General features: G+C 42.8%; 1 long non-coding RNA gene across 1 annotated transcript; it reads left to right on the top strand.

The window, feature by feature from the left end:
* Nucleotides 1-11,296: 11,296 nt before the first annotated feature.
* On the top strand, nucleotides 11,297-25,724 carry LOC111557984. The gene is made up of 3 exons (XR_006590318.1): nucleotides 11,297-11,347; nucleotides 16,794-16,878; nucleotides 24,432-25,724. It is a non-coding gene; the product is annotated as an uncharacterized LOC111557984 (long non-coding RNA).
* The last annotated feature ends 1,401 nt before the right edge of the window (nucleotides 25,725-27,125 follow it).

Consider the following 27,125-nt stretch of genomic DNA (forward strand, 5'->3'; position numbering starts at 1 on the left):
CGCCCCCCACCCCGGGGGCTGCCTGCGCCAGCCGCCCCCCCGCCCCAACCCCACGCCGAAGCCCCCTCCTCAGCTCCGTGCGCAGCTTCGCAGATGCCGCTCTGGACACTACTGCTCTTCCTTGCACTCCGTGGCAAGCGTGCCCCCCGCGCGATGCTCCCGGAGCCCCTCCCGGGCCTCAGGGGTGCCGCGGCTGCCCAGCCGCACTTGGATACATAGCCGCTGCCGCTCGGTCCCCGCTGCTTCCGCCGCCTCCTGCTCGCACCCGCCGCTGCCGCCGCCGCCGCCGCTCTGAATTATTGATGCAGCCGGCGCTGCAGCCGGAGCGGGCGGAGAGCGCGCGCCGGGCACAAAGGCGCGGACCACGGCCTAGCCCCGCCCCCGCTGCCTCCCAGCCCGCCTCCCTCCACAGCTCCGCCTTCCCACTGGTCGAGGCTCCGCCTCCCAACCAATCCTAATGCGCCGCGCTCCCCGCTGAGCCAATGGAGGCGCTGTCCGCGCGCGGCCACCTGACCCCGGGCACCGTTGTTATTAGGCGCGGCGAGGCGGGCGGCGCGCGGCAGCAGGGTTGGGCTCTGGCCGGGAGTCGACTGAGGGAGCGAGGGCCGGGGGCGCGCGCGGGCGCGCGCGCGCCCGTGTCCGGACCTTCCGCCGCGGCCGCTAGCTCTTTCGCTTTCCGCCTCAGGCCGCGGTCTTGTTCAGCCCTCTCAGCCCTTCCGCGCGCCTCCAATCGCCGGCCCGCAGGTAGGAGGCGGCGCGCGCGCCCAGGTCGGGAATGGAATCAGCCGTGCGGGGGGCGCCCGCGTGTCGGCGCGCGGGGCGGGAGGGGAGCGCCCCCCAGCGGGCGCAGGCGCGAGGGGCAGCCGGCGCGCGGGTGAGCTTGAGCGAGCGAGCCGGCCGGGCGACCCGGCTGCAGGGCGCGTGCGTGCGCGGCGGGGCGGGGGCGGGGCGGGGCCTGCGCCGTGGCCTCCCGGGGAGGCGCAGGTGCCGCGGTCCCAGGCCGGCTCACCGGATCCCACGCCAGCTTCAGCACCTGGCTCCGCAGCCCTCGGCCACCGGGATGGAGCTCGCCCAGCCTCCCTTGCGCCCCTCTCCAACCCCCCTGTCTGCCGGCCACGGGGTCCCACCTTCCTTCCTTCCTTCCTTCCTTCCTTCCTTCCTTCCTTCCTTCCTTCCTTCCTTCCGTCCTTCCGTCCTTCCTTTCTTTTTCGGGATAGATCTTTGAACGTGTACGAAGTCGCAGGCACTGGGCCAGGCGCTGAGGATGCCGTGGCGAGCCAAAACAGCGAGGCCCGCCTTGGTGACTCTTTAGGCAGTAACTAGTACAGTGGCGTCGCACGCAGGCTCATTTATCTGATACCGTTTTCTCTTTTGCACTTACAATTATATATTGCATCCGTATTTTTTCAATATATTGTGCACCTTTACTACTTGTTTTAGCCACACGTTCCTGCACATCAACGTTGAGTGTAGACACCAAATCTTGTGATGTATGGGCGATTTTTCAAGAGTAATTATGACCCTACAAGAATTTTTGCCTCACTTATTGACTTAGAACTTTACACACACACGTAATCTCAAACAGGGAAGTAAAAATGCAGTTATGCTAAGTGGCAGGCAGAGGGGAGCTGCGGAGAAAGAGAAAAGGGCGCGTTCCAGCCCGAGGTGCCGGCAGGCGGAGACCTGAGGGATGAAAGTCTGCAGTTAACCAGGCGGAAGCAGAAGGGCGAACGGACCTCTCGGTTGTGTCCAGAGCAGAAGTGCCAGCTCCGGACCCTAAGCAGAGGCGGGTTGGGATGGTGGCCATCGGGGCACCTGGCACTCGGGTCACCCCCGTGCGACCTTGAACCTGAGTGCTCAGCCAAGCCAGAATGGATGTTCGGCTGGCTGCAGCCAGGCGCAAGCGCTGGGACCTGCAGGCGCGGACTGCCTACACTTCCTTTGGATCTCAGGGCTCGCTGCCCACAGGGTCTCCTGCCCCTGGGGTACTCGTTCCCCCACGCGGGGAAACCTGTCTTGGAATCGCCAATTGCCACACCTTTCAGATTCTCAGCCTTTGTTTCTTTTGAGACTTTGATAGCTGTCTAAAGAATTACCTTGGGGGAATCCCAGCTCCGACCCCCGCCTCTGTTTGGAAGACCACCGGGGTCACTGGGCTCGCCAAGAAAAAGGAAAGGGTGGGGAAAGAGGCAACAATTTTACTTTAAATTAAAATGACACAAAAATATTTTTTCAACTCCGATCTTTTTGAGACATCCCCAGAAAGCGTTGCCAGCTGCGATTACACCTAATGTGAGAGCATGAACTAGTTTAGGAGGTGAGAGGTGAATAACGAGACACCATGCAATATAGCGGCCATCCAGTATAGCTGGAAGCGGTGGGGGGGGGGGGTGTCCCTGGAGAAGCACTCGTGTAGAACCAACGGTATACTCTTCAGTCAGTCATTGCACAGATATTTCCTAAGTACCGGCTCTGTCGGGGAAAGCCAGCTTTTATGGCGCTCACAAGCAGGACTGAGATTACCTGGAGGGGGTTGGTCGCCAGCCCTTTCCTCTTCTTTTCATGGTGAGGCTATAGTAGGGCAGTGCCCAAGCCTGAACTGCCATCCCTATGCTGGTGATGCTCCATCTGGCATCTCCCATCTCAGCCTCTCTGCAGCCCAGGCCTTTCATACTGAATGCCTGTTGGACCTTTTTGCTTATACACCCTGCAGGCATGTTTAACTGACCCACACTTTGTCTCCTTCCTTGCCTCCCAAATTCTGTGCCTTCCTTCTTCACCTATTTCAATGACAACAGCCACACCCACCTGGGACCCCCACATCTAATTTGATTCCATCTCTATGTCCTATTGTTTGAATGATTTTCATAGGGCTGCCTATTTGGCATTCATCTTTCTGGCCCAGGCTACTTCAAGAGCCTCCTAATTTATCACTGAGGGATTAGTGCAACAATTGCACCCTGGCTTTGCTAGATAATGTTTAATCTTCCATTTGATGAATATCTGTTGAATGCTTTGAGGTATCTAACCTCCTCACTCCTCTGGCATTCTCCGTCCCTCTTCCACATAGTATATTTTCAAAAAATAATGAATATTAATTTAATGTTAATATTTCCTGAGTTGTGAGGATTAAAGGAGATAATATATAAGGGGAGGGAGATCCATTAAGCACCTCAAAAGCAGTCATGTTTATTTTTAGTATTGTCACATTTTAGACTTCGAATTCTTTTAGCTGCAAGTGACAGAACCCATTCAAACTGTCTTAAGTATAAAGGAGTTTATGTGGTTAATGCAAGAAAGCCAGTGGGTACATCTTGCCAGTGGAAACATGGGTGGATCTACCAAAGTTATTATGATCTTTCATTTCTGGCTTTGGCTTCATTTTCAGACAAGTCTTTTCCATATGATAGCCCCTTAGATGCTACTGCCAACTTAGTCCTAGCAAGAAAGAAAGAGTGCTTTTTGTTTAATATTTGCAACAAAAGTCTCAGGACAATCTGAGGTGCTAGCCCCTGTCTGGGCATGGAGAATGAACCACTCTCCTGACTGAACTTGGATTCAGGTGCCTTCCTCTGAAAAGGGGTTTGTTAGCCCCACATTGTCTAGGCTAGGGACATTCTCCAAAGAAAAATTACAGAAGGGATGCTGGCAGGCAAAAACAACGTATGTCTATTTTAGTCTCTCTCAGAGGGTTGGCTGCAAAATACTTCACCCCAAAACAATGGTGATGAAGATGGATACAGTAGCCCGAACAATAGATATGTTTGTCTTGGTCCTTTTGGATCTTTAAGACCTCAGCTAAACATGAAATTAGATGCTATCAACCATGATGTTACTGAAGGTTTAGCTTTGAAGCGTGGATGCACTTTGAATGGTAGAGCCACATAAGTATAAATAAGTAATTGTCACATTCTATTCCAAAATATTCTTTTGATAACATTATATTGGGATTGGCTTTTTCTGTTCATCTTTTAGGTTCCTAAAAAGGTGAAAATTTCATTTCTTTGTGGATAAGCACCTAAAATTCTTTATCGTTTATTAATAAAAAGAAATGGAAATTTGAGAAGGTCTAAAAAATAAAAAAGATCGAGTTAGGTCATATTTGAAATTTAAGACTTTAATCTGCTAAGGTTTTTCAGGTGTTGAACTATTGGTAAAATATTATAAAACCATCGATCTGAAGCATTTAATGTATCATAGAGATTTAGGCAACTTAAAAGATTGCAGATGATGAATGTGCTGTTATATCCTTTACCTGCTGCTCTAAATTCAGCCTTCTGTTTTGGTGAAGTAAAAGGTTTATTACCTTTCACTGTATTCTGAATTTCCCACCATAGTGCATTTTGAGAAATGAATATTAACAGCTGTCTTGATCCCCCATCGCCCCACATCCTGGGGAAAATACAACCTATTGTTGGAATAAGAGAGCATGTTCAGGAAAAGGGGAATATTTTGTCACAGGATGTGCAATGAACTCATCCTTTTATTAAGTCAAAATGGATTCTCTAGTGTTTATATACATCAAACAGTGTTTCTTCTCTTGGTCATGGTTCAAAGGCCCCAACATACAATTCCTTAGTATTTAGTCAATTTGCCTATAAAGAAGAAGAGAATGGCTAGTTTGTTCTAAAGTCTTAAATTTAGTATTTCAAGGGTCAAGGTCATTTCAAATTAAGCTTGGATCAATACTATAAAATATGAAAATGATCCTAAATTGTACAAAGTATGAAATATTTTAACTTTCACCAAAATCTGTCTTCCTGGGTATGTCTTTTTTTTTTTTTTACACCTACTCAGATTCATTCTAAATGCAATATTTTTGCTATTTAGGTTTTAAAAGTTACATTACAAAATAAACTTTGTAATTGGACACTTTTATTAAATGCAGGAAAATGCGGGATTGCTTTTTAATGAAGGCCAGATTTGTGGTAACATTTTAATTCTTTTCCAAAAAAAATCTTGGATCGTAAAAAAAAAAAAAGTATATTCAAAATATCTTGAGCTCTTATGTTAATACCAGATTATGCATTTTCTAGCCTTGTTCAGAAGGAGAGACTATGTGTCTTCTAAATTGAGAGATATTGGCACCATTTTTTAAATTGTACCTTGAATTTGCTGTGGTATGTGCTGGTAGTAATTTTATATGAAGCTGTTGTTCAAGCACATGCCATTAAGGTCAAAGAGGGGAAAAAAGGAAATAATGTAATCCTACAAAGCTGCTCTTGAGGGAAAAGTCACATAGGTAACATCAAACAGTAGTTGGAATTTTTCCAAGAAGTAATTATCTGTGTGCTTTTGGGGTGGTTGGTTATGGGGACAGACCAATGTTTGGCCAATTCAGCATTTATTGAGTGCCTGCAATGTGCAAGACACTGTTTTAGGACCTCTGGCTACTGCAAAGATGAATCACCCATGCTTCCTGCCCTCCAGGACCTTGTTTAGTGGTAGTCAGGGATGCATACCTGGAGAACCTCCACCTAAGACTTCCAGGGGTACTCAGAAGGCTTCTTAGTAGTGGGGCTACCTAAGTTCTCATGTGGTAGCTTTGGTCAGTCTCTGTATGAGTTTGCATTCACCCTGTAATCCGAAGACATGCAAAAATTACACACATACATATAAAATTAATAGATTAGAGAACATTGAAACAAACATTTCACGTATGTACTTCACATGCATTTGACATTTATCAAAGAAATGGTGTATGTTGTCATCATTGGTGGGTGGCTGGGTTAAATTTTGTGAAAAGTATCACTAATCGTAATAGGTCTTAGGAAAATTTCCTAGAGTTTGCATTCATTGACAATAGTATAGACTTCCCGCAGCTCAGAGTGCTGTGAGGATGGGGTGTTAGAGAGAGGTCGGCTTAACTGGAGGACTTATTGAACCACAGACTTCTGTGTTACCAGGAGGTAAATGAAAGGAAGAGTTTAAATAGAATTTGAAGGAGGGAAAATTCAGAAGGAAAAGGAGGTTTGGGGGGTTTTTTTAGCCATTCTGACAGGTGTGAAGTGTTATCTCATTGTGGTTTTGATTTACATCTCCCTGATGATTAGTGATTCATGTATCTGTTGGCCCTCTGGATGTCTTCTTTGGAAAAATGTGTTTTCAGGTCCTCTGCCCACTTTTAATCAGATAATTTGTTAAGGGCTTTTATATTTTTAAAATATTGTTTTCCCAAAATGGTATTTTCTGGTTGACTTCTTAGAAATTAGGTCAGAGGAGCATGCTTAGTCTTGCGCCTCCGCTTCAGGCCTCAGTGACAGTTATGTGACTGAGCTCGCTGGTGCTCTGCTCCCCTGCCACTGAGCCACACCCTGCCTTCCTCTTCTCTGTTTTTGCCCTAGAAGCTGATTCCTTCCAATTGGCTTCTGTTTGGGCCAGTGGAAGGTAAAAGCAGAGGATCGGAGAGAAGAGGAGAGAGAAGTTGGGGTGTTTCTTCCTGCTCTGTCCCTTCAGTGCAGGTGGTATGAAGTAATGACCCTCAAAAACCTCTGGCAGTAGCTTCCCCTTTTCAGGATTGTAGCTCCTGCTCTGCAGCCTTTCCTGCTCTCTTGGGCTCCAGCTGTCATGTCAGTAACATTCTCCCCCCTTTGTATCTCCTGCTTTGGGAAGGCTGGGCCGGTGGGGGGGAGGGGTGGTGGTAGTGCCGGTTTCTAGGTTATTCGCATCTTGTGTTCATGTTGATTCCCCTGACCCTGCCAACACCTCTGTAGGTTGTCCCTTCATTAAAAATCTCTCCATTTGAACTGAGTTTAATTCTGTTTCCTCCTGGGATCTCAATGATACACTGTACCAGAACGAAACCTTGCTTCACCTTCAGAGCCAACAGATTTGATACATTTTATCCTCCTGTAGAACCATTAGTTTTTGAATTATTGGTTGTATCATAGAAAATCACTCTGTTAAACCCCAATTTATTACAACATCAGATTAGATACGTGATATTATCAAAGTTGTTATATTTCAAACAAAAGTATTCATATTGTTTTAAAAATTAAATTTAATGTAATTATGCTGTTTTCTGAATATTGAAGTAAAAATATTAAAAGAAATACTCCTTAAAGTGGCAAATACTAAATCTCCAAAAAATAATCCTATCCAGCTGCAATACAAGAATGTGTTAATATCTTGAGGAAAAAAATAGTATTATTTTGTGAACTTATAAAGCTATTTTGAGTTTTTAAAATATGAAAACCTTAGGGATGCCTGGATGGCTCACTCAGTTAAGCATGGGACTTGGGTTCAGGTCATGGTCTTATGGTTTGTGAGTTCAAGCCCCACATCAGGCTCTGCTGATGGCTCAGAGCCTGGAGCCTACTTTGGGTTCTGTGTCTCCCTCTTCTCTCTACCCCTCCCCCAACTCATGCACTCTCTATCTCAAAAATAAATATTTAAAAAAATTTATAAGGTGAAACCTTACTAAAATGTGTTTTATTATTGGGAAAGTATGACAATTACTGCTATTTGTTTTTTAAGCTTATAAACTTTTATCTGTGCATATTCTCAACAAATAAGGATTTTACTGTTATTGTATAAAATTGGTACTATTTTAGATTTTAAAATACCAGATTGAAACCAAACCACAATAATGTGTATTTCAATGTATAGGTACTAATGAGGGAATCCTTTTTTAGCCCATTAAATTTTTTTTTAATTTTTTAATGTTTATTTTTGAGATAGAAAGAGAGCACAAACTGGGGAGGGACAGAGAGAGAGAGAGAGAGTGGGACAGAGGATCCAAAGCAGGCTCCACACTGACGGCAGTGAGCCCAATGCAGGACTTGAACTCACAAACCATGAGATCATGACCTGAGCCAAGGTCACGTGCTCAACTGACTGAGCCAGCTAGGTGCCCCTTTAAAAAAATTTTTTTTAAGATTTTATTTTTTTAAATAATCTCTAGGCATAGTGTGGGGCTTGAACTCACAACCGCAAGATCAAGAGTCACATACAATACCAACTGAGCCAGCCAGGTGTACCTGAGTCCATTTAATTTAATTATCCATTTCACACCTAGGCCCAGTATTTTTTGCGATCCTTACCTAAGCAGTATAAAGGCTACTTAGGAAACATAAAGCAATTAGAAAGTAACTTTTGGCAAGTAAACGACCCATAAGTGGCAACAAAAGTTAGAATAAATTTAATGAAAATATCCATTAAATCTTAGTGTTTACTGGTCCAGAAGAAAGGCTGGTTGGATTCCTATTTCATCTGATTGTTGCAGCCACATACTATATACTGTAACTGTTTTTAAATGACTATAGATGTACTGAAACCTATCTATGGTCTTGCTATTATAAAATTTCAGGAATAGTCCATCATTACTTATTATGAAATCGATCCCAATATTTAATGGACCAACAATATCAAGATGACAGGGTATATTGCAGTGAGACCACTATGGCCTTTTTAGATAAATAAATATCAGAATTTGGGGTCTTTAACCTAGAGTGTCCTTTTTTTTTAATTGTTTTCTTATTTTTATTTTTTTAGTTTATTTATTTTTGAGAGAGAGAGAGAGCAGAAGAGGGGCTAGAGAGATTTCCAAGCAGGCTCTGTGCTAACAGCACAGAGCCTGTCGCAGGGCTCGAACCCATAAACTGAGAGATCATGACTTGAGCTGAAATCAAGAATCAGATGTTTAACTGACCGAGCCACCCAGGCACCCTTAATTTTTGTTGATGTTTATTTATTTTTGAGATAGAGAAAGACAGAGCATGAGCAGGGGAGGGAGGGAGGGAGGGAGAGAAAGAGAGAGAGAGAGAGAGAGAGAGAGAGAGAGAGAGAGAGAGAGAGAGAATCCAAAGCAGGCTCCCGGCTCTGAGCTGTCAGCACAGAGCCTTATGCAGGGCTCGAACTCACAGACCACGAGATCATGACCTGAGTGAAAGTTGGACATTTAACTGACTGAGCCACTCAGGCATCCTGGAGTGTCTTTTTGTCTTAACTGAGATATAATTGACATATAACATTATATTAGTTTCAGGTATACAATGTAATTATTCAATATTTGTACATATTGAGAAATCACCAGAATGAGTCTAGTTAACATCCATCATTGCACATGGTTATAATTTTTTTCTTGTGATGAGAACTTTTAAGATATACTTTCTTAGCAACTTTCAAATACACGATACAATATTATTAGCTACAGTCACCGTGCTATACATTATATCCCTAGCGCTTATTTACTTTGTAACTGGAAGTTTGTACCTTTTGACTCCCTTCTCCCATTGTGCCCACACCCTGGAGTGTCTTTCTTTCTTCTTTCTTTTCTTTTCTTTTCTTTTCTTTTCTTTTCTTTTCTTTTCTTTTCTTTTCTTTTCTTTTCTTTCTTTCTTTCTGAGAGAGAGAGGGAGAATCTTAAGCAGGCTCCACACTCGGTGCAGAGCCCTTCTAGGGGCTCAGTCCTACAACCCTGCAATCATGACCTCAGCCAAAATCAAGAGTTGGGACCCTCAACAGATTGAGTTACCCAGGCTCCCCCTTGGAGTGTCTTGAAACTTAATTTTTATCAACTGGGCTGCCTACATTTTACAGATTGGGGCCCAGGGAGGGGAGGTTCCCTGAGACAATCCATGTAACACGGTGGTTCTTGTGTAGTCTCTAAAAGCAGAATGCAAAAGCTAAAACCCCACTCCAGTGGGTAGGCAAGAGCCCTTTAATAAGTTTTATAACTCTGTGTTTAGTTTTCTTATCAAACAAGTAGGAATAGAATAAGCATCTACCCTAAGGATGGAATGAGATAATCCACGGATTAGCCTGAACCTGGCATGTGCTATCCAATCCATGAGTGCTGCTGTGCTTCTCCTGTCTGGGCGCCCAGGTAGGAGGAGTGCCAAATTAGAACCCCAGGTGCCACCTCCACTGCCCCAGGCTTGCTCCAGATTCATCTTGAGGTTGACCAGGCACCTACCTGGCCATTTGCCAGTGGTTTTTCTTCTGTTGCTGCACAGAAGTTCAGGCAATAATGTCTTTGATTTTGGTAAATGTATTCCATCAGATGTCCTCATGCCCAAATTTATTATTCATTTTTGAGAAATAGAGAGTGAGAGAGAATGAGCTGCAGAGGGGCAGAGAGAGGGGGACAGAGGATCCGAACTGGGCTCTGAGCTGCTAATAGCAAGTCTGATGTGGGGCTCGAACTCATGAACTGTGAGATCATGACCTGAGCTGAAGTCAGGCGTTCAACCAACTGAGCCACCCAGGTGCCCCTCTTATGCCCAAATTTAAAACAAGGCTATTTATATACCCCGATAACAATATACACACAGCTTCACAAACACATCATGCACTGTATTTCTATTTTCTCTATTTATTTATTCATTCAACTAATGTGCGTTAACCACCCACTATGTGACAGGTATTTGTTGTGGGGATCAGGTATACATGAGTGAAAAAACTGGGAAGACTTCTGGCCCTCTATGGAAGATATCTGGGAAGAGATTTGATTTTGTGGCAAACATGTTCTCATTATGAATTTTACCACTATAATAGTAAAACTAAATTGTCCCCATCTCATTGGTGCACAGTTATGAGACTACAGGGTGTGTGTGTGTGTGTATGTGTGTGTGTGTGTGTGTGTGTGTGTGAGTGCGTGTGTGAAATACTGTTAAAAAGATATTAACTGCCAACTCAGGAGTTGGGTATATTTTTCTGAATATAATGTATTGTCAAATTGGTTTCCATACACCACCCAGTGCTCATCCTAACAGGTGCCCTCCTCAATGCCCATCACCCACTTTCCCCTCTCCCCCACCCCCCATCTACCCTCAGTTTGTTCTCTGTATTTAAAAGTCTCTTATGGTTTGCCTCCCTCCCTCTATGTTTGTAACCAGTTTCTCCCCTTCCCCTCCCCCATGGTCTTCTGTTCAGCTTCCCAAGATCCACATATGAGTGGTCATATGATATTTGTCTTTCTCTGACTGACTTATTTCACTTAGCATAATACCTTCCAGTTCCATCCACATTGCTGCAAATGGCAGGATTTCATTCTTTCTCATTGCCAAGTAGTATTCCATTGTATATATAAACCACATCTTCTTTATCCATTCATCAGTTGATGGACATTTAGGCTCTTCCCATAATTTCGCTATTGCTATAAACATTGGGGTACATGTGCCCCTATGAATCAGCACTCCTGTATCTCTTGGATAAATTCCTAGCAGTGCTATTGCTGGGTTGAAGGGTAGTTCTATTTTTAATTTTTTGTGGAACCTCCACACTGTTTTCGAGAGAGGCTGCACCAGTTTGCATTCCCACCAACAGTGCAAGACGGTTCCCGTTTCTCCACATCCTCACCAGCATCTGTTGTTTCCTGATTTGTTCATTTTAGCCACTCTGACCGGTGGGTATTTTTTTGAATGACATTAAAATTTTTTTCATTTCTATCTTGGAATTTAAATTGGAAAATCATTAACATTATAAATTTATGTTGTCGTTTCCATTTTTAAATTCAAGGGACAACAAAGGCTATGAATCTGATTGTAATTGTAAGGTGAAGGTACTTATGTTGCATTAGCACATTTTTGTCAATTGAGAGTGGTTTGCTTATTTTTAGCCTATGGAAGGTTTTAAAAATAAAATTTAATGCACCCTTTAAATATTCCTTGTTTTAAAGGTACTCCATTTTAAAACATGCCAAGAGAAGAATTTGATGTCTGTGTTTGAGGTCAAAAATAGGGAGCCTAAGACCATTCTCTGCTTTGGCCTGCCTCCCTCCTTTCTGAAAATGCCTGTCTGACCTTCCAGCACACTCTTGGGCTCAGGAAGTGTATGTGTGCAGCTTTTTGGAGAAGTTTCTATCTTCCCACTCCTTGACCACGTGAACACGTCCTGCATGTCTTTCTCTGCTCACAACTGAGTACTCTTCTCCCCAGCCCCTTAGGGAACAGGGAAGGGAGGCCCTGACATTGTGCTTGTGTAAACATAATTGAGAGATTTCCATGTCTCTTGCACCTTCATAAATGATTTTGTGTATTATGCTGGGACAGTAGTTCTTTAAATAGAATATCCTCCCATGGAAATCGCCCACAGTGCTGAGAGTACACCTTGCAAAAGGTGAGACTAGAGTATAGGGTGCATCCTTAGCATTGCCTAAAGGCTGAAGTTAGGGCTCTCTGGAATATCGAAAACAAATTTATAGCCGTTCATTAGTGTAAGGAATCATGAAAACAGTGTGCCACCGTTACCTGTGGAGACAACAGTTACCAAGCGAGTGCAGACATGAGGCTCTGAAGACAAAGCTGCTTACAAGGGCTCTCATTCATTCTAGAGAAACCCACTTGCCTATTTTGAACCACATTTCTTTAGAGCATATGTCTCACTGTGCAACCAAAAGGGTGTTTATATCCTAGTCACTTGGCAAAAATTCTGTTGTTGCTTCTGAGAGATCCAGTTTAAGCCTGAATCACGGAGCTGGGAAAAAGATGGTCTTTGGTCGTCTGAAGAAATGACCCTAGTGCAAATTTAGACAATTATTTTTTTTCTTTTGTTCTCCATAATATTGTTGCTGCATGGAACTACATTTTTTAACTAGAAGAGAAGTAGAGTCCTAAATCAGTTCGGTTATTCCCACTTGTTTGAAATGAGGACATTTGTTTCTATTCAGTGAGATGAGACCAGTTGGGAACTTGCCATGATATTTCCATTGGCCACTGAATTATGTCAATTGCAACATATTTCTTCAGGTACTTGACAATTTCCAAACAATTGCTCTTAAAAAGTCTATTTGAGGTGCACCTGGGTGGCTCAGTTGGTTCAGCATCCAACTGTGGCTCAGGCCATGATCTTGCGGCTCATGCCATGATCTTGCAGCTCATGGGTTCAAGCCCTGCCTTGGGCTCTGCACTGACAGCTCAGAGCCTGGAGCCTGCTTCAGATTCTGTGTCTCCCTCTCTCTCTTTGTCCCTCCCCTGTTTGTGCACTCGCTCGCTCGCTCTCTAAAAAAAAAAAAAAAAAAGTATATTTGATACTCAATGGGAAGAAAGCAGGTGCAAAAGTATATTTATAGGGTGCATTTTTAGAAGATGTATTTATAGAGGGTGACTGGTATGTCAACATGTTGGTTTATTATTGTCTTTGGTTAAGATTATGGTTATTTTTACCTTCTTTACAGTTTTGGTGTTTTCCCATTCTCAGACTTATTTTAATCAGTTTTCTTTTTTTTTTTTCTCTTTAAAAAATTTTTTTTAATGTTTGTTTACTTTTGAGAGAGACAGAGTGCAAGTGGGGAAGGGGCAAAGAGAGAGAGGGAGACACAGAATCCCAAGCAGGCTCCAGGCTCTGAGCTGTCAGCACAGACAGCTCAGAGCCCAACGCGGGGCTTGAATTCATGGACTGTGAGATCATGACCTGAGCCAGAGTGGGATGCTCAACCGACTGAGCCACCCAGGCACCCCAATGTAGTTTTCTTAAATGCCTAAAAGATAATTTTCCTTTACCAATATTTAAATAGATATAAGGTCCATTGGTACCATCAAGTCATTTCTCCTCTTCCTTAACCTTGCAAACCACACATGAGGACACTCGTAGGAATGCCTCTTACGCTATGGTTTGCATTCATCAATAAATCACTCATAATTAGAACTAGAAATCTTTTCTTGCTAAAACAAATATATCTCTTTCAAGAGTAGTTCTCTTTTGTGAACGATGTTTGACATCTTAGAAACTAGGATAGTCTTTATGTACATTGCTATAGTCAAAGCATTATTTTGTAGGGTGGGCTCAAGGTTACATGTTTAAGAAAAGCTTCAGGTTAATCCTATTAGGAAAATCATTTTATTCATAAATCTTTAACTATTGAAAAGACCATTGGGAGGCTATGCTAGTTTGTATAGCTGGATAGAATTAAGTAGCATATTTGACAATTGGCAATACGAAACAGTAGCCTACATTTGCACAGTGCTGTCTATTTAAACAGCAACAAACATTTCACAGAGAAATACGTGTTCACCTCCACAGGAGGCTCTTGGGTAGTTATATCAAATTTTTGGATGACAAAATGTAGTCTGGCAGAGACTAACTGATTTGCCCAACATCATTCATCTGGCAGAGGTGGATGATTTTCTGTCCCCTAGCTCCAAAGTCCTGTCCACTTTGTCCTGCAACATTGCCCCACAGCAAGTCACTGCTGCTGACCCCAGTGATGCAGGGTAGTGTTGCCAGCTAGGAGTTAGCTCTCCTTGACTTTAAATATGAAATCTTTTTTTTTCCTATTAAGCGATGAAGTTTAGTTTTTACATTTTCAAAGATGATAAACCTTTCTCCCTTTGTGCTTCTTTCTCCTCTTTTGTTCCTGAACAGTGTTCCACATATATTACTGCTAGAAACAGATTATTGGCATTCATTTTATGTTTTTCCATACCTTTTAATCATTTCTGCAGCTGTTCACATGACAACAATTATATTTCCAGTTTTAAAAAATTGTTACAAAGATGCAGAGAGAAAAGAGAAAAGCAAAGGAATAAACTACAAGCAATTATGTAAGTGATACTTCTGCAGTCTGACATTTTGGGAAATGTTACTGGTACTGCAACTACTTTTTATTATCCAGATTTTAACCTTTCAGTGGACATGCCTTAAGCTTGGTCACCGCCTAACAGTAGGTCATGTATTTTTCTAATTTTTCTACCATCCAAGTTTTTTAACCACAGGAAGAATGTTTACTGTGCACCAGGTTACATCATGGCACCTACAAATAGATATGTACAGTTTACCAACATGTCCTTTTAAAAAACTGATATTGACACCTTTACTGAAAGTAAATTGACACTGTGCAAAGTGAGCCAGTGGGCTTAAATGTGTAGATTGTACTCACTGCTCTTACCAATTGGGGACTGAACAGCATTTGATGACCTAGTGAGTTTATTTGTAAATTATTTATGTTTCCTTGTCATTTCAAGGATTTAAGTTTCCAATTTAAAAGATCTGAAAGTGTCCTCAGATCTGAAATGAGTCTCTTGTAGACAGCAAATAGATGGGTCTTGTTTTTTTATCCATTCTGATACCCTATGTCTTTTGATTGGAGCATTTAGTCCATTTACATTCAGTGTGGATCTTGAAAAACTTAACAGAAGACCATGGGGAAGGGGAAGGGGTGGGGGGGAAAGTTACAGAGAGGGAGGGAGGCAAACCATAAGAGACTTTAAAGGACAGAACAAACTAAGGGTAGATGTGGGATGGGGGAAAGGGGAAAATGAGTGATGGGCAGGGAGGAGGGCACTTGTTGGGATGAGCACTGGCTGTTGTATGGAAACCAATTTGACAATAAATTATATTTAAAAATAAGTGAAAAAATATCATTGAAAACATAAAATTTTTTAATCTTTGGAAAATCCAGAAAAAATAAAAAATCGCATTTCATTGAGATATGTATGTTCCTTTCCCATCAGTTAACAAGAAATCCTTTATTCTGTTGCCCCCCTTTCCCTTCCCACCTTTGCACCTACCAGTGTTCTTTTTACATTTGCAAGCTGATTGGCTTGACATGTCAATGACCCCAACCAGAGAGCCTCATCTTATAAATACCAGGCTCATTTTCCCAGATGTTTCAAACAAGATAGAATATGACCTTTCTTCATGTTGTATGTTCAGATTAGTGAGTTGGGAAAGTGTCACGTGATCACTCTATTACACAGACATGGAAATCCCTCAGAGATCATGTTTTGGGGTAGAACCACCCAGACATCTAAACATTTAACGTAATGAACTTATTAAAACTTAAAACCTGGTTAATAATGAGTTGGAGGTGTGTAAGATTTTGCTTAAGGTATGTTTTTGTTTTACTCTTGCTTTCCCAAATGCATCTTATTTTCATATTATGTTAGGACCTCAGCATGATAGACTGTGCCTCAGAGAAGACCATAGGTGAGCATACTTGAGGAAAAGTTAATGTAGTCACATACGTGTATTTAGTGTATACATTTTACAAATTCTTAGCGTATAAATCTTAATATGATTTTGGCTGCCAAATTGGATTTTATTTTGTTAACCAACTCTGTAAATTAGAAATGTCCTCAGCCATTTATTCAGCAAAGTAGAGGGAAAGAAAATGGCATCAGTTTAAACTAGGACATTTAAACCAGAATGACCTGATAGTGGAAAATACCTAAAACAGAGTCCTATCTCTTCCATTTAGTGTTTCCTCCCCAAATAGAGACCAGTTGATTCTTGGTAGGTTTATTCCAACAAGCACCGTGTTATAGTGAACTATGGTCTTAATATACTTTGAAAAATGGCATATCTGTTCTATAAATCAGTATACCAATTTTCGCCTCTTTACAAAATACAAAGGAGACTTTACCAACCAGAACAATGTAGAACTTGGTAATTCAAATACCATTCAAAACAGATACTTATCTAATAATTGGAACTAAATGTTAGGCCTCATGGCAGCCAGCTTAACAACTAAACAACTTTTAATAAAAAAAAAAAGGGGGTAAGCCCTTTTATGTTCTGATTTTAGCCCTCTCGACTCAGGACATTGCAGCAAGTGGTTTATTTTCAATGCCTTAAACATCCATATCACACTGTACATTAGTGGCCAGTGTAAGTACCAAGCCCCACGCTAAATTCTGTACATAGTGGTGCTGCCTTGGTCACCACCACCTTGCCCTTTCTCTGATGTTTATTTGGCAGGGACATCCCTTCCCCTTTTAGTTCATTAGTGTCCTTATGTTCATAGCAGCTCCCCACCATATAATAGAAAAGAAGCTATGAGTCGTTTACACTTTAGCATAAATGTACTTTCATGACTTCATCAAGACTATTTGTGCCTAACTCTTTAACTGCAGAATGAAAGACTCTGGACTGTCTCTGAGAAGAATGAGCTGGGAGTCAGTCTAGTCATCAGGACCACCATAGACCTATTACCGAGAGGTACGTGGACTGCATAATTGTTGCAGATCAGCACCCGAGGCAGCTTTTTCTAAGCCATGAGACTGCCAGCTCATGCTCTCTCTCTTTTCCCCTCTCTGCTTGAGCTAGATGGACTCTTGCCTTCCACCAGCTTCCCACTTTCAGGAACCCAGGGAACATCCTCCATCCTTGAAATGATCATACATTCTTTTATCTTCCTGGGGCCCATGTCATGGTGAGAGCTGCCCTCAGGAAAAGCACAGGCTTATAGCACAGCTCTTCTGCTACCTGCAGATGGCTGGTATCCAGGAAGCCTGGAAGTGATTGGTTGCATCTGTGTGCGTGTGTGTGTGTGTGTGTGTGTTTATGTAGAGTAGGAATAAGTAGGAATAAGTAGGAATAAGGGAGGAATTCTCTCCCTTAGAGGAAGGGAATACATCTGACTTGCAACCCCATCACTGGAGCGCTATCTTACTTTGTGGTCCCCCAGAAGCAGATCTGGAGACAAGGATTCAGGTGCAACTGGTATGTATGCGTGGTGATTCCATGAAGCATTGGTGAGAGAATAGAAAAGTGAATCAAGGAAAGGAATACCATCAAAGGGGGCATTCCTAAGTCACCTGGCGCTGTGGGCAGCCCATTGGGTAACTGTGGGAGCACGTCAGCATTACTACCCCTTGCCCTGAGGGATAAGGGGTAAGGATCTTATCACAAATTCCCTTTAGTTACTGGTGACAGCCTATGGGTGGGGGTTGTTATTTCCCAAATTCCAGTGTACCACTTTGGGTCATAGAGGCTTTCTTTAGTTTCTTTGTTTCATAAGGGCAGAGATCCAGCCATTAGAGTGGGAATGCACTGAAGTGTAGCTGTGGGCAGAGCATCCATATGCTTCTCCTTCAGGCGTTTTAGGTGGTAGAAGGAGTGCAGAGAGCCTTACCTGCTTGTGACAGTCTTTAGTAAGGGTTTCAGTATCTCTGCACTTAGAATTAAATTATTCATATCTCAGAAGCCCTTCACCACTGATAGTTATAGTAGGTACAGAGGATTAACACCTAAGAAGCGGGGGTGGGGGGTGGAGAGGGGGAATGCCAAGCAGTTGGTTTGGTTGAACACAAGTAAAGACTCTTAGAACCATTGGTGTGGACTGCTTATTATTAATGTCTGATTACAGTGCTGCATAAATAATTATGCATGTCATTAAATATGTGTCTGATTAACTTTGTCGTAAAATTTATGACAATACTAAGTTTTATTCACATGCTCAGCCTTCATAATATATTGCTTATGTAGCATGGGTTATGACTTTAAAAAAGTCTCCAAGACACTGTGGGTGTGATGACTACTTTCTTATCCATGAGTCTAGTTTATCCATTCTTTTGGAATTTCCATATACATGATAATAGTCACTGACTCTGCCTTTAGTGCTGCCAGTGGCAAAGCAATCTCACTTGCCCCGTTATTATGGCTGAGAGGATCTCTCCCCTCCTAATGTGAGTTCTCTCATCACATATTGTTGATTAATTCAGCCAACATTTATTTGGCCCCAATCATGTAACATTCATTATGCCCGATGGTGTGGATTTATATATGGATTAGAACCTGATTCTGTCCTCAAAGAGGTCATGGTCTAGTAGAGAATAATACCAACTTAGAGATGACTGTTCAGGAAGGGAGCAAAAATGAATAAAGGGCTATGCATTTTCTGTTTCTGTAGGTACACGGTAACAAAGCTGTTCTTATATTTGGTTTCTAGAAAACATCTCTAAAGCTTCTAGTCATCATTTTGTGCCTTCAGAAATGAGTAGTGTTGTAGGATAGTACTTATTACATAGCTTAGCTTTTTGTGCTGGCTGAGAATTTGATAAATGAAAGCCATTCACTGGTAAAATGTGTTTACTTTAGCCAAGTGCACAGTGGTAGCCCCTTTTTATAATCCAAGGCTAAAGGTGTCATCCATCAGACCCCATGTCTATGTACTTCTTAACAATAAACCAACTAGAAGAACTTTACTATTCACAACAAAGGTAAAATACTATCAGGAATGAGGCTTAGTATCACAGGGAAAGAGTCAAATATGTTCTTGAAGTTGATAAGTTTACTTAAAAAGGATGTATCAGGAAGCCAAGCTTGCCATTGTCAGCTCTCAGAATTGCAGTTGGCAGGAGAAATCAGGGTTAGAAATGGAACAGAGAAGGTCAACAGCAGATGGGCCAGGGAGAGGGCTAGTGTTTGTTGATCCTGTGGTCCAGTGACCTCCTAAGGGTTCTAGTGTGGGTCTGGCAGTGGACTAGATAGTGGATCTAGGTCATGCTTGTACCCTAAAGTGAGAAAGAGGCTAGTGCGGATGGAATTTAAACAGCTTACGTATAGTTCTTCTAAAGAATTATATATTCCTGGGGCACCTGGGTGGCTCAGTCGGTTGGGCGTCTGACTTTGGCTCAAGTCATGATCTCACGGTTTGTGAGTTCGAGCCCCGCGTCAGGCTCTGTGCTGACGGCTCAGAGTCTGGAGTCTGCTTCAGATTCTGTCTCTCTCTCTCTCTCTCTCTCTCTCTCTCTCTCTCTCTCTTTCAAAAATAAATAAAGCTTAAAAAAATTTTTAAAGAATTATATTTTCCTAACTACTAACCTAGAACATCCCAGATGATCACGCAATTTAAGGCTATGGTATACCTGTAGCAAATAGAACAGCCCCAGGAATAACAGGGAAATCAAATGATAGCAACCAATTTGGAAGCAACTCCATCCTTTCTTTGTCTGGAGCAGTGATTAGACGCAGGATCCCAGCATATAAAAATGCATGTATTAGTACATCCTTAACATAAGAGAAGATCTGGGCATGCCACTTTCTCCTCCCTCCACGCCAAACCTATACTACATGATGAGTTTCCTGTATTTGTAGGAAACTTTGCTCCCCCCTACTCCTTCACACTACTACTTTGAGACCAGCTTGGGATCCTCCTTGCCTCTCCACACCCAGCAGGAAAGCAGCCCCTACTTGCATCTCTTTAAATGTTTCTCAAGCCTCTGCCTTCTTTCTCAATCCCAATCACTCTACTGTGGTCATAGCCCTTTGTGAGTCCAAGTGGGTTTCCTGCTTTTATTCTTTCCCCTCTTCAACCCATCTTCCAGAGTCCCTGGCATGGCTTCTCCTACTTACCTCGAGAGTAAAGTTCAGACAGTTTGCAGCTGGTCCTTAGTTCATGTTCCAGCATCGTCTCCAGTGACCCTTTTCTCTGCTTCACACCAGTTACTCTGACCTCACCTTCATTCTTTGGACACACCAAACAATTTCACATCACCATTCCTTACCTACCCAGTTCACTACTTTTCTGAAAATTTCCAAAACCTTCCCAGGCAGCATTAATCACTTCTGCCTCTGTACCCCAAAAGTTACGCTTTCATTAGAGTGTCTGTCGTGTTGATTGACAATCTTAATTAGCTGGGCAACATCTAACATAGAAATTGAAACAGAGTAAATGTTCAAACATGGATTTATTTTTAACTTTAGGTCCAAAAGATTCAGCTTTTTATATCAGTCAGAGTTCTTAGTTTCGAGCAATATAAACAACTCTGACTCATTCAGGCAAGAAAGGAATGAATTGAAGGCTGTTGGGTTACTCACAGGCTTTCTGGAAGGTCCATAGAGACAGATACTTGGGACCCCGGTAGTAGAGCAGTACATAAAATCTCTGCAGGGAACCATGTGGCCGCTGCTGCTGGGTGCAGGTTCCACCGGACACACCACCCGCACCCGAAGTCTGATACTAGACTCAGCTGCTCCATCTGGAGATTAATGCAGCTCCCAGTTCTGCTGTTGCTCCAGCAAAAAATGGAGTCTCTGCAGCCCCTGTTTGTCCCATGTCATGTCAGGAGTCAATCTGCTTGAGCCTAGCGGCAAGGGAGGCTGAGAGAATAAGCCTGTGGCTTCCATGGGGTTGTTGGTTTCCGTCACCCATCAAGAGCCATGAGGTAGAGAAATCCCCAGACAGCTCAGATGCCAGGAAGGGGGGTGGGCTGAAGGAAAGTAGAAGAAGAATGACAAGTGTCTACTAGAACTTTCTTTTAGGACACCAAGGACCTGGTTAAGAGCTTCCTTTGACAGCATAGTCTGGGTCTTAGCAGGAAAAAAAACAAAAACAAAAAAAACGGCATGCTCAAGATGGGTGATTAGAGGAAAATTGAGTAAAGGGGGTATTTACAAAGGATGGGCAAGGTATAGGGAAGCCACAAGGGACAGTGCAGTGTTCTAGAACTAATAACAAGAGCCGTTACCATCCTAGGCCTAAAGAGGCAAGGGGAAGGAGTAGTGACTAGATGAGAGAGAAGGATGGAGAGAGAGACTGAGAGAGTGAGAGATAGCGTCACCTGATGGGAGCCTACACCCTCCAAAAGAGACACAGCCAGCCCTGGGCAACCCCTCAGGGAGAGAACAAGAGTTGTAAATGGTCCTGACTCTTCCCCTTCCTTTCCTATGAACACCTGCTGAGGCTCCCATTGGCCCCAGTTGGATGCCAGAGCATGGAGAGCCCATTTGGGCTGTTCACACTTGTCAGTCTGGTGGAATACTGTGCATGTTGGAGAAGGACGGAAGTGGATTTGGAGGAACAAATAGGAGATATGCGGCACACGAGGTTTAATCAATATGTCACCAACATTTTTCTTTTCGTTTTATTCAATATCTCCTTTGGGGATGTCACTTTGCATTTTTAGTACCCCAGTCTACAAGATAGATGATCTTAAAGTGTCCTTCTCGTATTGAGCTTAACAAGATTCTGTTTTCCCCTTGTTGTTTAGAATGCTCTATTGTATGGTTCAACAATCTGTGCTATTAAAGGTTAGCAGATATGCCAACCAGTCCGTTTTGTTGTGTGTTTTTTTTTTCCTTCACAGACTTGGGGAAAAAGAGTGGGACATGTGACCTACACACACAGATCAAGATTCTCCCTTTCCAGATTTTCACACAGATATACTATGTATATATTTTCCCAGCACATGAGATTCCCTGCTGTTCATCTCTGCTTCTGCCTCATTAATAGCTAGTCCTCTAAAGAATTGTCATTAAAATGAGCCCCTAGCATTACCAGCAGTAGTAAGCCCCTGCAAGAATTCATGCAACATAACCCCCAATCCTGTCAAAGCATATGGTAACTTGTGCAAAAACAACCAGTTGTTGGCTATTTACTCTGGAAAAGAATACGGTGGGGAAACTGTCATCATTGTTTTCAAGTATATTATAGGTTCCTTTGCAGAATATGGAAATCAATGGTTTTTCATACTCTTGGAAACCTCAACAAGGGGAATTGAGGCACATCATGAGATATATAGGTAACAGAAGAATATTCATTTTTTACTTTTAAAAAACTACATTAAGTGAATTCTATTTTTAAAGCTTTTTTATTTGAGAGAGACAGAGAGTGCGCGCACGCGCGCATGAGTGGGGGGAGGGGCAGAAAGTGCGAATCCCAAATGGACTCTGCACTGACTCCAGGCTCAATCCCAGGAACCTTGAGATCATGACCTGAGCCAAAATCAAAGTCAGATGCTTAACCAACTGAGCCAGCCAGGGACGCCCTGAATTCTTATTTTTAAAATGCAGATGATAGAGAAATACACAGAGCAAAGAGCAGAAGTCACCCTCTGTCTGTGTTCACTTCCTTCCCCGTCCCTTGTCCCCTCCCGCCCCCTACCAACATTGACAATATGGCAGAAAAAGGAAGACTATTTCATAACCACAATATTACAAGCTATGTCTCCATGGGTTGTTGAGGATGGGATCTTGAAACAGTGTTTCCTGTGCGCACATCACGCTGCATCATACTTTATGAGAACAAAACCCACTTGCAAAGCTCCAAACCTGAGTTGTGTCCATGGCAGCCACTTGTGTGGGGTTCCTGAGCTCCTTCCAACCATTTACTTAAGTGATAATTGTACATTTCTGATTTGCCACGTTCCTACCAAAATAGGGATTTGCTTCATTATTTTCAAAAGAAGTTTGGGTGAAGGACTCTACCAATAATGAATATTTTACACTTCTAGGTATGATTTTTGGCATTTGTAGGAATCAAATGCCAAGAGCATTTGCTTGCCAACAGCTGGATCTGTATGCTTTTGTTAAAAAGAGATTTGCAATGCATATGGTTTGTATGTGCTACAATTGCAAGAATTACATGTTTTCAGTATTACACTGAACACAGAGTTCACACATGAATTGTAGGGAAGTGTTAAAGGATTTTGAAAGCTGCTCATGAGCCTCATTCTACAGGAGGCCCTTCTCTTCTTTGGACTTCTAGGTCATGTGGAGTCAGTATCTTTTATTGCTTCTCCTACCCACTGATCTGATCCCAAGCACTATAAATGGGCTGGTGCTTAGGTGCTGGACTCATCTTAGCAGATTCTAAATTCCTAGAGGACAAGAAAGTTATTCTAGGCTGACACAAACAATGACTTCCTTGACCCTTCCCTTCCATAGCCCTCTTACAAGATCCTTAACCTCTCATTTATTTACAACCATGTTAAAATACCCATGCAGGGTGAATATGAATGCCCACATGGGTGGCTGTCTCCTTCATCACCCATAGCCTATTCACCACCTATAAAACCTGTAGATTTTACATCCTAAAAGCATCTCTGAAATCCATCCATTTCTTTATATCTTCATGACCACATCTCTATCCAGCCCCCGTTATTGTGCTCCTAGATCATTACAGTCGTCTTCAGCTGGCTTCCACTCATCTGTTCTGAAGCCCTTTCATCAGTTCTCCACGGGGCAGAAAGAGTCGTATTTTAAAAATGCTCATACCCCTCCCTACTTAAAATTCTTCAATAGCTTCCTATTTGCCACTCAAAAGGAACCACACTCTTCACCACAGCCTGCCCCCACCTGCCTCTCCAGCCTCACCTCACTCACGCTCTCCCTTATCTCTGACCTCCAGTTCCAACTGGCGTTTCCATCCCTCCATGCTCTCCCCTGCCCGTGAGCCTTTGCACATGCTGAGCCTCTGCTTGGAAGGCTGCTCCAGTCCCCTTCACCCAGTAAAATCTCTTCGCCATTCAGATCTCAGTGAAATTGACATGTCCTGAGTGAAGACTTCACTGTGGCCCCTTGGATGTGGATCACTTTGCCATGTGCCTCTCCTTAGGAGTTACCACAGTTGGTAATTAAACAGTTATTTGTGTGAGCCTTTGCTTAATGTCTGTCTTCTCCACTAGACCATAAAGTCCGTGCGGCCAGCTACCCTGTCCGTGTTTATTCATCATTGCAACCCAGCACTACATCTAGCATATTATAAACTCATCATAAATATTTATTTAAAAAAGAAAAAAGGAAGGAAAGAAAGAAAGGAGGAAACAGAAAGAAGAAACAGTAAGAAAAGAAGGAAGGAAGGTGGAAGATTGTTGAAAGCCAGTCTGGGCTGCTTACTGGGAAAATTATTCGGAGACTTCCACATTTACTACCTATAATGGCTTTTTTGCTGTTACTATGTTACTGTGGAGTTTGATAAAAATCGTCTTCTTTTCGTTCTTTTCTTTCGGGCTCCATGTTGTGTATAATTGTGAACTTTTGTCATGCAGATCCTCTTACTCAGCCTGCCTCAAATATCCAACTGGCTGCTGGATACGTCAGCCTGGTTTCCCACCAGCCAAGATGTGCACTAATTGCGTGTGCAATTCAGAACTGAGGTATGCAGGGTTTAACTCATTGTACCTCCACCCCTGTCCCCAGAAAGCCCCAGTCCTCTTTCTGAGTGTGTGACCTAGGCTCCTTGCTCACCACTAAATCTCCTGATTTGTCTGGCACATGCCTCGCACACCTTCCCACTCCACTCTCTAGTCCTATTTTCTCTCAGCCCTGAAGGTTACAGTAGCCTCTTCCCTGGCCTCTCAGTTGCAAAATTCGGGCCCTCCAGCCTATCTTCCTCTGCATTGCCCCCAGAGTTCTCTCTTGAACGTGCAAATCTTACCATGTCACTTCCTGTAGAGAATGTCTCTGTGACTGGCTGTCACCCTTGGGTTAACAGGAAAACGTAACCTGGCATTCAAGGCCTTTTGTCACTCAGCGCTTGTCATCCCTCATCCCCAGGTTTATGCCTCCTTGCTTCTTGTCTGCAGTCACTGATGGGGCTGATGGACACCCTTGCCCTTTTGCACCTGCTGTTCCAGTGGCCTGGAATGTCCTCCCCCATCTTGTCTGGCAAACTTCTCCTCAGCATTAAATTCCACATTTGTCAACCCTGTGGTGAAGCCCCAGCCAAACATGGAAACAGTCACTCTCTCTACACTTGCTTTGTAGAATGGAGCATGAAGTTGGCTTAGAGACAGCTGAGATGGACCAGCCAAGAGGTGGTGGTGGTGGAAAGTAAGGCAGTAGCTGGGGAATGGAATGAAGAAGGTCTCGGATGTACTCCCAGTGTAGGGTTTTCGGGACCTGCTGACAGATTGGATGTGGGGAAGAGAAGGGGGGAGGATTCCAGGAGGCCGTAGCCTCTAATCAGAGGAAGCAGCTACAACAGCAGAAAGAAAATTACAAGGAAAAATACTCACATGCTGATCACCCAAGTTGAATACATTTTAACTCTTACCTCAGTCTCATTTTTACTCCCTTCTATCTCCATCCCCTACATCCTCCCCACTTCCCACCCCTACACACATGGATTAGTTTGAAGTAAACCCAGACATCTTATAATTTCCTCTGGAAATTATCCTAGCCTGGGTCTCTAAAACATTATCACTCCTAAAAAAGTTAAGAGGAAAAGAATACAACAAAAAAATTAATGTCATTATATCCTCAGATATACATTTAGTGTTTACATTTTCCTGATTGTCTTTTTTTAAGTAGGTGGTTTTTCTTTCTTTTCTTTTCTTTTCTTTTCTTTTCTTTTCTTTTCTTTTCTTTTCTTTTCTTTCCTTTCCTTTCCTTTCCTTTCCTTTCCTTTCCTTTCCTTTCTTTCTTTCTTTCTTTCTTTCTTTCTTTCTTTCTTTCTTTCTTTCTCTTTCTTTCTTTCTTTCTCTTTCTTTCTTTCTTTCTTTCTTTCTTTCTGTCTGTCTGTCTGTCTGTCTGTCTTTAAATTTATTTATTTTGAGAGAGAGGGAGAGAGAGAATGGGGGAATGGCAGAGAAAGAAGGAAAGACTCCCAAGCAGGGTCCATACTGTCAGGCTGTTGGAGAGCTCAAACTCATGAACTTTGAGATCATGACCTGAGCCAAAATCAACAGTCAGATGCTTAACCTATTGAGCCACGCGCCACCCCCCCCCCCCGTTCTATATCTTACTACCATTGGTTTATTTGAATCGGAATCTAAGTTGACCCAGGCACTGAATGCATTTGCTATGTCTCTTTAATCCCCATCATCCCTTTTGTTATGTTTCAGTTTGGTGGCTTTTGCATTGTTGCTGAAGAAACCTGGATGTTTGTTCAATAGTGTTAGGATTCCCCTGATTGCATCCCAGTGACGTTGTCCATATTGTCTGTCTCCTCTATTTTTGTGAATTGACTTTATCAGATACAGGAGTGATGTTGCTGTTGCCTTTGGGAGGGGTTGGGCAGCAAGACCATTTCCTAGGTGTTGTTTTATATCTGCATCAGGAAGTTCGAAATGTCTTATAATCTCTGTTTTTGCAATGTTAACAGCCATCGACAGTTATTGCTTATGTCCATTCATTCATTAGAACTACAAAAATGGCAACATTATAATTCTATTATTGCCTTATTTATTAACTGAAATGTTCTCTAAAGAGAAAATCCCTCTCTTCACATATTTGGCTGCCTCGGGGCATAGTTCATACAGGAGAGGTAGGATAAGTGCGTTTCTTCTTCCCTTTACATACTGGTTGTCAAAATCATGAGTGATTTCTCTTGCATCTTCCAAAGGTAACCAATGAACGTGTGTGTTGGTTACTATTGTTTTATTGTTAATATTAGTATGAGCTTATATGTTAAATATGTTTCGTGTGTCAAAGTTATTGTATTTATTGATATTTAAATTGTTCTGTCTTTGTCCAATGGAAACCTAATCAAGTTGGCTCTGGAGTTCTCTTGACATGGCCCTAATTCTCTTTGATAGCTTCTTTGCTTTCCAGTATGTTCCAGGCTTATCTTGTACATATCCTGCCCCAGATCTGGAAGCAGCCATTTCTCTTGGGTTCCTTTCAGAGGGGAATGTTGTTTGGATATCACAAAATCTGGATAGTAAGTGGATAGAAGCTTCTGGATAGAAGCTCGTTGCTTCTGGGCTGGTTCCTGTTTAGAGTGGACAAAGGCAGAAAAT

This window comes from Felis catus, chromosome E2, assembly GCF_018350175.1.
Source record: "Felis catus isolate Fca126 chromosome E2, F.catus_Fca126_mat1.0, whole genome shotgun sequence".
Taxonomy (NCBI): Eukaryota; Metazoa; Chordata; class Mammalia; order Carnivora; family Felidae; genus Felis; species Felis catus.